Consider the following 11,373-nt stretch of genomic DNA (forward strand, 5'->3'; position numbering starts at 1 on the left):
TTGCAAGTCTCCCGTCGGCCCTGGTCACCCCCTCCTCGCCTCCTCTCTCCCCTCTCCGAGTTTCTTTCCAGTTCTCTGCCCTCCTTCCATTTCTCTCCTCCTGCCTCTCCTTCCCCTCTTCTCTCGTCTCCAGTCGTGTACAGGGCCACCCTCACAGAGGTGGGCCCTTAGAGGTTCCTGGGGAGGGACAGACGTCGGGCTGTCCCTCTGCCTCATGGCTGCAGCAGGGAGGGTGGGCAAAGGGCAGAGGGTGGAGGCCACAGTGGCCAAACCCGAAAGTGGCCCAGCTCTAGTTGGAAAAGAAACGAGGAAACAAAAGAACTCGGGGACAGAGGGCGTGTGGTGTCGGAGTGGGCAAAGGCTGCCCAGGAGTCGTAAACCAGGGCCACTCCCGGCTTTATGAGGCAGGTCTGGGGTTGATTCTGGACTTCGCCCAGGAAGTGTTGGCACCAGCCTGGGCCCCCGTGATAAGGAGCCTCAATAAAAAGGCTGTGAACTTGGGGCCCCGGGTACCCAGAGGGTTGGGTGGGCGGCCATGGGTTGTAGGTCCTGCCTGAGGGGACAGGCCAGGCAAGCAGGGCCCGCCTCCAATTGGCCCCTCCCCCCTGTAACAGCAACTCCATGTGGAAGTGTCCACAGGTTCCGCTGGGGCTGCTGTTATCCGGGGTGGGGGCTGGTACTCTCGGAGGAGGAGGAGGAGAGGGAACCACCGGCCAGCAGACTGCAGGGGGCTTCCATGGCGACGCCCCCAGCCCAGGATGGCAAGGGTGGCAGGCTGTCGGCCGGCCACCAAGACCGAGTGCACAGGGCTCTGACCTATGAATTGACAGCCAGTGCTCTCGTCTCCCCTCTGGCTGCCAATTCCATAGGTCACAGGTATGTTCGCCTCAATGCCAGCCGCCAGGACCTGCAGGGGCGGGGCGGGGCGGGGTGGGGTCTCCAGCCGCGGCAGACCTGCTGCCCCAGTTCCTCCCTGAGGCCCTCTTCTCTCCATTTGTCTTCCCGCTTTTCTGAGCTAAGCCCACACTGCCTGCCCTGGGCGGTCTCTGCTCCGGCCCAGCTACGCCCTCCACCTGGGACACCATTTCTAGCTTTTTTGCGAGGCTCATCTTACTGACCATTTCAATCCCTGCCCCAGCTTTTTTTTCTCTTGATGCTGGGGATGGAACTGCAGCCCCAGCCAGGAAGACTTCTCAACCCTGGGTGCCCACCTGGACACCCTGAGCCCTGCCCTGCCCTTGAGTGCTGTGCCCACCTAGGCCTTTGGAAGGTCTGTGTTTGTTTCCATCCTCCCGTCACCTGTGAGCACCTAGAATCCTACTGGCGCCCTTGTGAGGTAACCTGTAAGCCTATTGGGGAGGTACAGACACAGTCTTCTGGGGACACGTGCCAGCCAAAGTCCTGGAGCGAGCTGGATCTTCTGTTTCTGAGGACCCCAGGCAGCCTCTCCTCTGGTCCCAATACCATCCCTGGCCCCATAAGTGGCTTTGATCCCACTGTCCTTGCTGCTCAGAATTCCTGGGACCCCATCTGCCCCTGCTGAGCCTCAGCTCAGACACCCTTCCTCAAAGACCTTCCCGCGATCCTGCAGGCCTGCCCTGCCACCCACACCCAGCTTGGTGAGCCTCTCCCTCCTCCCTTATCTCCTTCCAGGCAGAGCTCACGAGCTCTGTGTAGTTATCTTATCCTTGTGCTGGCCTCAGCCTCCCGGAGAGCAAAGTCCACAATTTACTCATCCTCTCAGGCCTGTTCCCCAGCCACCAGCCTAGTTGGTGTTCAAGACACACTGGTGGAATGACAGAGCGCCGGATTCTGGCCTTCTTGGGATTGTCAGGCCCCAGACCTCAAGTGCTGGCCCAGGTTGGAAGGTAGTGGCAGGCAGTCCCTGGGCCCCTCCTCTGTCTGCCTCTACAGAGCTCTCTGGTTCAAAAGGAGACCATGCCTCCACTCAGGAGCAAAACAGGCCCTCTGGTGCCTTGCTCCACTCAGCTGTGGCCTTTTCCGGGTAGGCCCAGGTCTGTGCACATTCTCCCTAGCTTGGGCCTCCCTGCACCTGCCCGCTCTGTCTCTCAAACCTGCTGAGATCGACTCAAGGGTCACTCCCTCCAGGATGCCTGCCTGTGCAGGAACTGGCCTCCCCTCTTACCTAACCCAGGGTCTCCCATGATGCTCTGCAGCTTCTGCTAGCATCCCTTTCATACCCATCACCAGCACCTGGCTATTCCCCCCACCAGCCCCAGGTGTGGTGGTCACTGACTGGAGGAGGAGCTTAATAAATGCACGCTGAAGAACCAACCACAAGCATGAATGGAGATGCTTGGGGAAGGGCATCACGCACATGTGGAGTGGTCAGCTCAATGTTGGTAGGTAGGAGGCCCTCAGTAGGTGCCAGTCTTTTTTTTTTTTTTAACCATCATCGCTATCGCCATCACTATCACCATTGTCACTGCCACCTCCACGCTCCGGGATACATGCAAATGAATAAAGTTCCAATTGCAGCTGAAGGAGTCAATGGGGAAGGAGTGGTCAGAGTTGGGTGGTCTTAATCAAAGAAAGACTCCTGACAGAAGCGAATAGGAATTTAGCCCTTGCTGCAGTGAAGCCCAGGGACAGGTCACCAGCATAAAGATGCAGAAAGTGAAACGCAGGCACTGGCGGTGGGGACAGCTTGCTCTTCTACAAGACTCGCTCCCTGAGGCCGCCGCCAGGGGGCGCCCTGGGCACCACAATGGGGATGGGCGGGGCTGCTTGCGCTCCAGGGCGGTGGGGCCTCCTCTTCCAACTCCACTGCTTCCCAAGCCTGCCCCAGAAGCCCGGTGTCACAACAAGGGCCTAGGAGCTGAGCCCGGCCCGGCCCGACTAAAGGTCTAAAGGTCGCGCCTAGGGACTGGTGTGCGTGAGATGGAGAGATTGGTAGCAGGCCTCTCCCGAAGTGGGGATCCTGATGGTACCCTTACAGACTCAATTTATATGAATGTAAAGTAATGTATGATGAGTCCCTGTGTAACATCCACTCTAGTCAAGAAAGAGACATCATGGCCCAAAAGTCCTCCCAAAATGTGTCCTTGCAGTCCCCCCAGGTCAGCGCGATCCTGACCTTCATGGTACATAACCACTTGCTCTGCCTTTCTCTGTAGTTTATTACCTGCCTACCTAGCAACCCAAAATAATGTGTCCATGTCCCCTGGTTTGGTGTTTGCATCCGTGGCTGGGTCTGGCTGAGTGCTGTGTGGTTGGGGACACCGGATTTTCATTCCCGACTGTAGTATTCTGTTGTATGAATGATACAATTTATTCTTCCTTTTTATTAGAGATGGACTTTGCACCCCGCCCAGGGTTATTAGGAGCAGTGCTGCCCTGAGCTTTGTCACGCACCACCCAGCGTTCAGTGCTTCTCCAGGGGCACTGCTGGGGCACCAGCGGATGTAACACTGACCAAGGCATGTGGAAGGAAAAGATACCTGTGCACAGGCCTTTTTTGTTTTTCGTTTCCAAAATTGTGGAACTTGCGCAAAGTTGCAAGACAAGGGCAATCAACCTCCTCATACTCTATCAGATTCATCCATAGTTAACATTTTGCCAGAATATTTGCTTTCTCTTTCTGTCTTTCATACACATACTTTATTTTTTTTCTGAAGCATTGGAGAGTAAGTTACATAGGAATGACCCCTCACTCTTAAATATTTCAACATGTATCTCTGAAGAAAAATGACATCCCTTACTCAACCACAAAAAAGTTACCAAATTTAGGCCTGAGACTGTGGTGCAATGCTGTTCTCCAATATGCAGTCTACTTTCAAATGTCACTGACTGTCCCCATCAACTGGCACCACACATGGTGTTGTCAGGACTCTTATTTTGGGGGGTAGGTACTGGGGATTGAACCCAGGAGCTGTTTACCACTGAGCTACATCCCAGCCCTTTTTGCTTTTAATTTTGAAACAGGGGTCTCTCAAAGTTGATGAGGCTGGCTTTGAACTTGTGATCCTCCCACTTCAGCCTCCTGAGTTGCTGGGATTACAGGTGTGTGCCACTATCCCCAGCCACCTTGGTATTTTTGGAGAGTACAAGTCAGTTGTTTTGTAGAATGTTCCTCATTTTATTTTCCACCACTGCCCCCATTAAAAGTGTAAAATATGCCCATTATATAACATTTGGATAATATAGAAAAATAAATAAAAATTGCCAGAGCCCTTTCAATGCAAGAAGAGCCACAGAGGTATCCGTGATCACTCAGAAGGCTGGCTGTGCACAGCCTTTGTTGCACACCAACTCACCACACCCATGAGGAAGGTGACTTGTTATCTCCCACTTATAGTTGGTATCAGAGACTTTGAAAAACTTGCTAAGCATCACACTCAGCTCAACTTGAACCTTGACAGTCTGTTCCAGGGTCCTGCATTTGGCCTTTATGCTGTTTCTCAGAAGTGCCTGCAAAGAGGGAGTGTGTGTGTGTGTGTGTGTGTGTGTGTGTGTTTAAATATGGCTCACCTTCTGCCCTATTGACTTTGGGGTGAATCACTTATGGGGGGGCTGTGTGTGCATTGCAAGGTTAGCAACATCTCTGGTCTCTATCCATTGGATGTCAGTAGCCATCCACCAACTTGTGACTACCAAGAATGTCTTCAGATATTGCCAAATGTCCCCAGGGCTGCAAAATCAGTGGATTTCTCAACTCCCCATTGAGAACCAGTCTGTATGTTTGTGTGCCTGCATGTGCGTGTGCTCGTGCATACCTAGGCATGTCAAGCCAGGTCACACCATAGTCACTTTTGAAATCTTTTCCTGGTTATGCCATGGTCACTTTAGGTTTCTTCCATATTCTTCTCCAGTCCCATATATAATTAATGGGTTCCAGGAGTTGTCTATCCAGTAACTTGTGAACTTGTGGGTTGACAAGAGGACAGGGCTGTAGTCTTTTTTTTTTTTTTTTTTGTACTTGGATGGAACACAGGGAACTCAGTGCTCTATCACTGAGCTACATCCCAGACCTTTTTATTTTGAGACAGGGTCTCAGTATAAAAGTTGTCCATACTGGTCTTGAACTTGGTATCCTCCCACTTCCGTCTCCTGAATGGTTGGGATTACAGTCATGCTCCACCGCGCCCAGCACACTATAGTCATTGTCTGTTGTCACACAGCAGATTGCTGCAAACCGCATGATTTAAAAGCCCCATTATGGGCTGGAGGTGTAGCTCAGTGGTGGAGCACTTGCCTAGGGTTTGCAAGGCCCTGGATTTCATCCCCAGCACTTGCCACTTCTGTAGGTCAGAAGTCCAAGCATATGGTTCTCTGCTCAGTCTCAGACACCGAAATGCAGATGCCAGTCAGGTTGGGTTCTCAGCCTGCAAGCCTGGGCACAGTCTGTTTCCCAGCTCACTCCCATTTTTGGCAGAACCTGCTTTCTTGAGTTGTGGGGCTGAGGTGCCCCTCTCCTTGCTGGCTGGTTGTTGGGGACCTCACTTAGCTCTTAGAGGCTCCATATCCCTTGCCAGCCGACCTCCCTCTTCAAGCCAACACGAGCTTGCTCTCTCCTTTGCTTTGAATCTCTGACTTCCTTTTCTGCGATTGTCCAGCCAGAGAAAATTCTGCTTTTTAAGGAGCTCAGGTGAGGGTCCCTAGGACAACCTTCCTATGTGAAGGCAGCTGTTCCGCCTAAAGCAACAGATCACAGTAGGAAATCCATGACATTCACAGTTCTGGGGCTCCACTGGGTATATACCCCAGGGACATATTGCAGTTCTGCCTGTGACCATGATTAAAGGACAGGAGAGGTGTTTCTGGGAGCAGTTGTGGTAACGAGGGGCAGGGGGCCAAACTGGATAAGCAGGAGATGGAGGCCTGACTCCAACTCTGAGAAGGGTCTCACTGTAGTCCTGCCTGCAGGGAGGCCCCAACATGTCCTTCTGCAAACAAGCATGGACCTTGGGTCACCATGGGCCTCGGCGAAGGACTCTGGCTTCTGGTCCCCTTTAAGATGACTCATCACCATTACCTGTATTTGAGGACAGGATGAAGAAGATACAGGTCAGAGGAAAGTCCTAGCTGAACAGGACAGTGGGAGACTGGCCATTGGCAGAGAAGGGGATCTGCATGGACCACTCATGGGCCACCCAAGAGACCTGCCCAGAGTCTTTGATTTGGAGGGATGAAGAAGAGAGGTGTTGGTTTAGAGCAGGGCCCTGGAGGCAGGCCGGGTTATGATGTCTGGCCCCTACTGCGGCGTGACAGTGAGTGGCTGAACTAGAAACCTGGGGAGTTGGGCTCATTGAAGATGGGCGAAGCTCTGATGCTGGGTGTGACACATGGTTAGGGACTCGCTAGCTCCCAGTGGGTGAGGCCCATGATGAGGGTCAGAGCAGCCCCAGCCACGGAGGCTCCAGGAAGGAGAGACCATGGTGAGAGAGATATAGCTAGGAGAGCAGGACAGGGGAGACCCCCAAAGTGCCTGGAGCGGACATGAAGAGGGCAGCAACATCTGTCCACCTCATTTGTGCTCTTAGGCCACTGAGGCTGGGGGCTATCAGGGTTACACCCTTCACTGTAGGGTAAAGGAGTCCCAGCAGAATACTCCTGTTACCAAATAATCACCACTTCCTGAGGAGACCTCATAGTCCAGTTGGCCACAGTGAAGGCTGGAGCCAAAATGGGGCCAGGACAGCCCTGGGTCTCTCCAGCCAGTCTAGGGTAAATGCTGTGCCCTGCTCTCAGCTCAGCTCCTGCCTCAGCAGTAGCTGCAAAGTAGGGCCAGAGATCCCAGAGATTGAGATGCATGTTTAGAAGCCTAGCAGCAGATGGCCTCTAGCCCAGCAGTTGAACTTTTTGTTTTTACCAAAAATGCACAGAGGTGTCTAGGTCTCAGCTCTGCAAAACCCTCCCTGTAGTCACACATGCATGCCCACCTGTCACCAGGCCTCCAGAGGAGCAAAGGGGCCAGAGGGGGCTGGTGAGCCTTGGGCAGAGTTCATTTCAGCCTGTGCCTGGGAGAGAGGTTCTGATGCTCTGGCTGCTTTTCCACCTGCCGGATCTGGCAGCTTCGAATGGTCAGAGTGTGAAAAGAGACGTGTTCAGATTCCAAAAGCCCAGCATCTCGCTCAGCCTGGGACACTACAAGCAAGTCACTGAATACCACAGGGCCTCAGGCTTTTTCTCACTGGGATTTGAAAGTAGATGAGATCCTGCTACTGTCATCTCTGAGCCCAGCCATGTCCGGACTGCCAGATGTCTGCAGAGGCCTCTGGAGCCCAGCAGCTCTCCCCAGAGCACAGGCCAAGGTCACACAGCTGCTGCAAGAAAGGGGCCTCATGGTGTGCAAAGGATGCCCTTGTGGCCAGCGCTAAAGATCCTGCCATGCAAAAGGACAGACCACTGCGGGTTTGGCAAACCTAACCTGTTTTACCTTGGTTTGGCAAAACTGGTCTGCAGGCCAAATCTCTTCATGATTGCAAGAGCAAATAATCTACACTTATATGCAAACTTTCTCAGTGGAAATAATGAACCACTTCTCATTTGAGGGAGAAACCTTAGTTTTGGGCTTTTCCCAGCCTAATTCTTCTGCCATATTTGGAGAGAAAAAAACCAACCCCGCCCCCCCCCCCCTTTTTTAAAGCTGTCTTTAGGGACATGTAGACATTTCCTTAGACCAAGCTGCTAGGGGACAGAGCAGACTGCTTTGAGGGAGGGCAAGGCAGTAGGAGACCTTTTTCTGCTGGTGTAGGGCAGCCTCTGAACAGACCCAATAGTTGCAGGTGTGTGTTTGTGAACCAAAGAGGAAATTACTGAGCGGGGGTGGGTGGGTGGGCATGGTTTCTGAAATAAAAGGAAAATTTTTAAGAAATATTTTTAATTGTAGATGGACATAATAACTTTGTTTAGTTTTTTAATGTGGTGCTGGGGAATGAACCCAGTGCCACACGTGCTAGGCAAGTGCTCTACCACTGAGCCACAACCCCAGCCCAAAAGGAAATATTTGAACCCTCCCCAGTCTGCCCTGGTCCCAGGCAGACAAGCAGAAAGTCAAAGAGAGAAACCAAAAGTAAAATGGCTCATTCAAATTTCCTAAAACTTTCCCACTGAACAAAAGTGCCCTATTCAAAAAAGACAAAAGAAGTAACATCAGGGTATTTTCACAATTTGAGACATCACAAGATAAGGAAGCTGCCCAGGATCTGGGCACCAACTCAGGGAACTTGGGGTAACTGAGCCTCATGACAGAAGGAGGGAGATCCCTTCTTCCAGTCCTTTGAAATCCTTGGAGAAAGTTGAGTAGACACATAGAACAACAGGGTCTGGGTTTCATTTATAAATAACCCAGGAACATTTTGTTCTCAATTTTCTGGGGCTGGGTTTTCCCAGTTCACAGGGCCCTGGGGAGATGGGAGAACCATGGCAGGTCAATGTAAGTGAGCTAGAGACTGAGCTCCCCATAGCTATTCATGCCACTGAACAACCATGTCATTTAGGGTCCTCTGCCTCAGGCCTTCCCCTGGATCAGCCCAGAAATTACGTCTCCGGGGTGGACCCCTCATCACTGCTGTGTAGGAGGCAAATCCTTTGGTTTCCAAGGCTGACACAGGAAGTCTGGACTGGGCCTGCTGGAGGATCCTGGTCACAAGCTGGCACAGTCTCTGATGACATCCCCCTGAACCCAGGAGCATCAACATCCTCTTGAGAACACCTTCATATCCTGCAAAAAAAAGTCTTCTGGGTTCTCTATCTTACTGTGATAGATGGAAAGAATGCTAATAGAATTCCCCATGAAGGCAGTAAGTCAGGACAACGGGCAGGACAACAGGCAGGACTGGAATAACACATTCTCTCCGATGGGTTAGGAATGAGAGGGGAAAACAATAAATATTCCCTCAGAAAGTAGAGAGGCCCAAACTTCCCATCTTGTCCTCTTTGGATCCCACCTAATTGAGATCCCCCAATATATACACGGCCTGTTCTCAGATTTGACCTCCTGCCTGTTCTTTCTGCTTGCCAGTCGGCTTTCTTCCCTGATACAGGAGCCCAGTCCTCCAGATTTCCCCATCTCTCAGAAGTCAGGAGTCTTTCATGTTCCCAGGTTATGCATGCATTATTTAGACTGGGGATTGAACCCAGGGGTGTGTTGCCACTGAACTACATCCCCAACCCTTCTATCCCCATTTCCCCCTTGTTTTTTGACACATGGTCTAAATCGCCCAGACTGGCCTCACACTATGATCCTCTTGCTTCAAGAGTAACTGGGATTAGAGGTGTGTACTACTGTGCCTGACTCATTTATTTTTAAAATATTTAGTTGTAGGTGGTCACAATGCCTTTATTTTTATGTATTTATTTTTATGTGGTGCTGAGTATTGAACCCAGTGTCTCACCTGTGCTAGGTGAGCACTCTTACCACTGAGCCACAACTCCACAACTACCACTGAGCCTCCACTCCAACTCATTTTATTTTCTATTTTATTTTTTGGTCCTGAGGATCAAACCTAGGGATGCTTAATTACAGAGCCACATCCCCATCTTTTTTTTTTTTTTGATAGGATCTGCTAAGTTGCTGAAGCTGGCTTTGAACTTACAATCCTCCTGCCTCTGCCTCCTAGTTACTGGGATTACAGCATGCACCATCATGCCCAGCCTGGCTCATTTTAAAGTTTATTTTATTACTATTAATATTTTTGTGGTACTAGAGGTTGAACCCAGGATCTCATAAGCAGGCAAGTGTTCTATCAGAGTTTACATTAGGAGCCCTTTTATTTTTGTACTGGGGATTGAACCCAGGGGCTTAACCACTGAGCCACATTCCCCCCCCCCCTTTTTTTTTTTAATTTAGAGACAGGGCCTCACTAAGTTACTTAGGCTGGCCTTGAACTCACCATTCTCCTGCCTCAGCCTCCAGAGCTGCTGAGATTATAGGTGAGCACTACCGAGCCCCCCACCCCTTTTTGAGACAGGGTCTTGGTAAATTGACCAAGCTAGTCTCCAATTTACCATCCTCCTACCTCAGCTTTCCAAATTGCTAGGATTACAGATGTTCCACCATCATCCCTGGCTTTTTTTTTTTTTTTTTTTTAATGGTCTGGGCTTCAAACCCAGAGCCTTCTGCATGCTAAGTGGGCACACTATCACTGAGCTACACCTCCAGCCCCATAACTTTGTTATTATTTTGGTGGCTGTTGACGGCCAGGCCAGTCTTCATCTTGTGGGCTCAAGAGATTCTTCCACCTCAGCCCTCCAGCAACTGAACTACAGGCAGGTGCCACCACCAATTCTCTGGCTTACTTTAGACTTCCAACAGCTCCCAGGTCCCCCTCCCACACTCAGGTGTCCTGATATTGGTTACATAACAATCACAGTCCCCAAAGCTCTGACATCACCCACTGAAGCTTCTTAGCAGCCTGGACAGCCAAGAGGGTTCCGCTGTGGCCAGGGATGATGGCGGGGGCATGAACCCAATGGAACAGCCAGGAACCGGTAAGATGATGGGGCATAGGTCGGGGTTACTGGTGGTGTTCCTAACGTGAAAGCGGAAGTATTTGGGTTTTTAAATTCCCCCTAAGTTCCCACAAGATTTCATTGTTGCCCCACATAGGGAATTTCCGATTTCGCTTCCTCAAAACCCAAGTGGCCAGAGGGCTTCGACTTCCTCCTCGCCCCCTTCCGCCCTGCCAGTTGTAGCCTCTTTGGAGAGGCCTTGTCTTCTCCCGGCGGGTCACGTCGTTTATGTCCTCCACTGCTGCGCGCATCTCCCAATCCAGCCCCGCAGGCTTGAGGGGGAGGCCAGGCCTTTTTTGGTCGGTCGGACTTTCCCCAACGGACCCCTTCTCCATCCCGGATCACCCCCCGCCCCGGATTCTCTGCTCCCTCGGCTGCTACCATCGCTTTCCCATCTCTCCCTCCACAGGGCAGATGAAAGATGTGGGGAAGAGAGGGAGGTGTTGGGGAAGCGGACGAGATGCGGAGGCGCCAGGGATCCCGGGGTCCGCCAAGTCCTCTGGGGATACTGAGCCAGTGGGAGAACGGCTCGCGGGAGACAGAGCGAGTGGGACGCGAAGTCAGGCAACTGGGGTGCCTGGCTGCAACCCTCTGGCTGGGCGTGGGGGTGTCATCGGCGTTGAAAGGCTCGCGGCCCGGGACCACCTAGCTGCGGACGCGGGCTTTCCCAACCACAGCACTTCCGTAGTCCGCGCCGCGAAGGGCGGGGAGAAACAGGTGCAGTTGCCACGGCGCCCCGGCCCAGGGCTCGCGATATTTGAAATCAGCCAATGGAAGGCGGGGGAGGGGAGGACGTGGCACGCAGCTGGGGGCGGGGTCCGGAGAGATTCCTCCCTCTGCCTCTCCGTCCCCGCCGGCCCTCGGGCGGCGGGGCGCGCCGGATCGCTGCGCTCGACC

At 52.3% G+C, this 11,373-nt stretch overlaps 1 long non-coding RNA gene across 1 annotated transcript; it reads right to left on the reverse strand.

Moving 5' to 3' along the window:
* Positions 1–7,826: 7,826 nt before the first annotated feature.
* LOC114099951 (uncharacterized) lies at positions 7,827–11,238 on the reverse strand. Its single transcript, XR_011708506.1, has 2 exons — positions 10,858–11,238; positions 7,827–10,496 (listed from the first exon to the last, which is right to left on the reverse strand). It is a non-coding gene; the product is annotated as an uncharacterized lncRNA (long non-coding RNA).
* Between the last annotated feature and the right edge of the window lie 135 nt (positions 11,239–11,373).

Source organism: Marmota flaviventris, chromosome 9 (assembly GCF_047511675.1).
Source record: "Marmota flaviventris isolate mMarFla1 chromosome 9, mMarFla1.hap1, whole genome shotgun sequence".
NCBI lineage: Eukaryota > Metazoa > Chordata > Mammalia > Rodentia > Sciuridae > Marmota > Marmota flaviventris.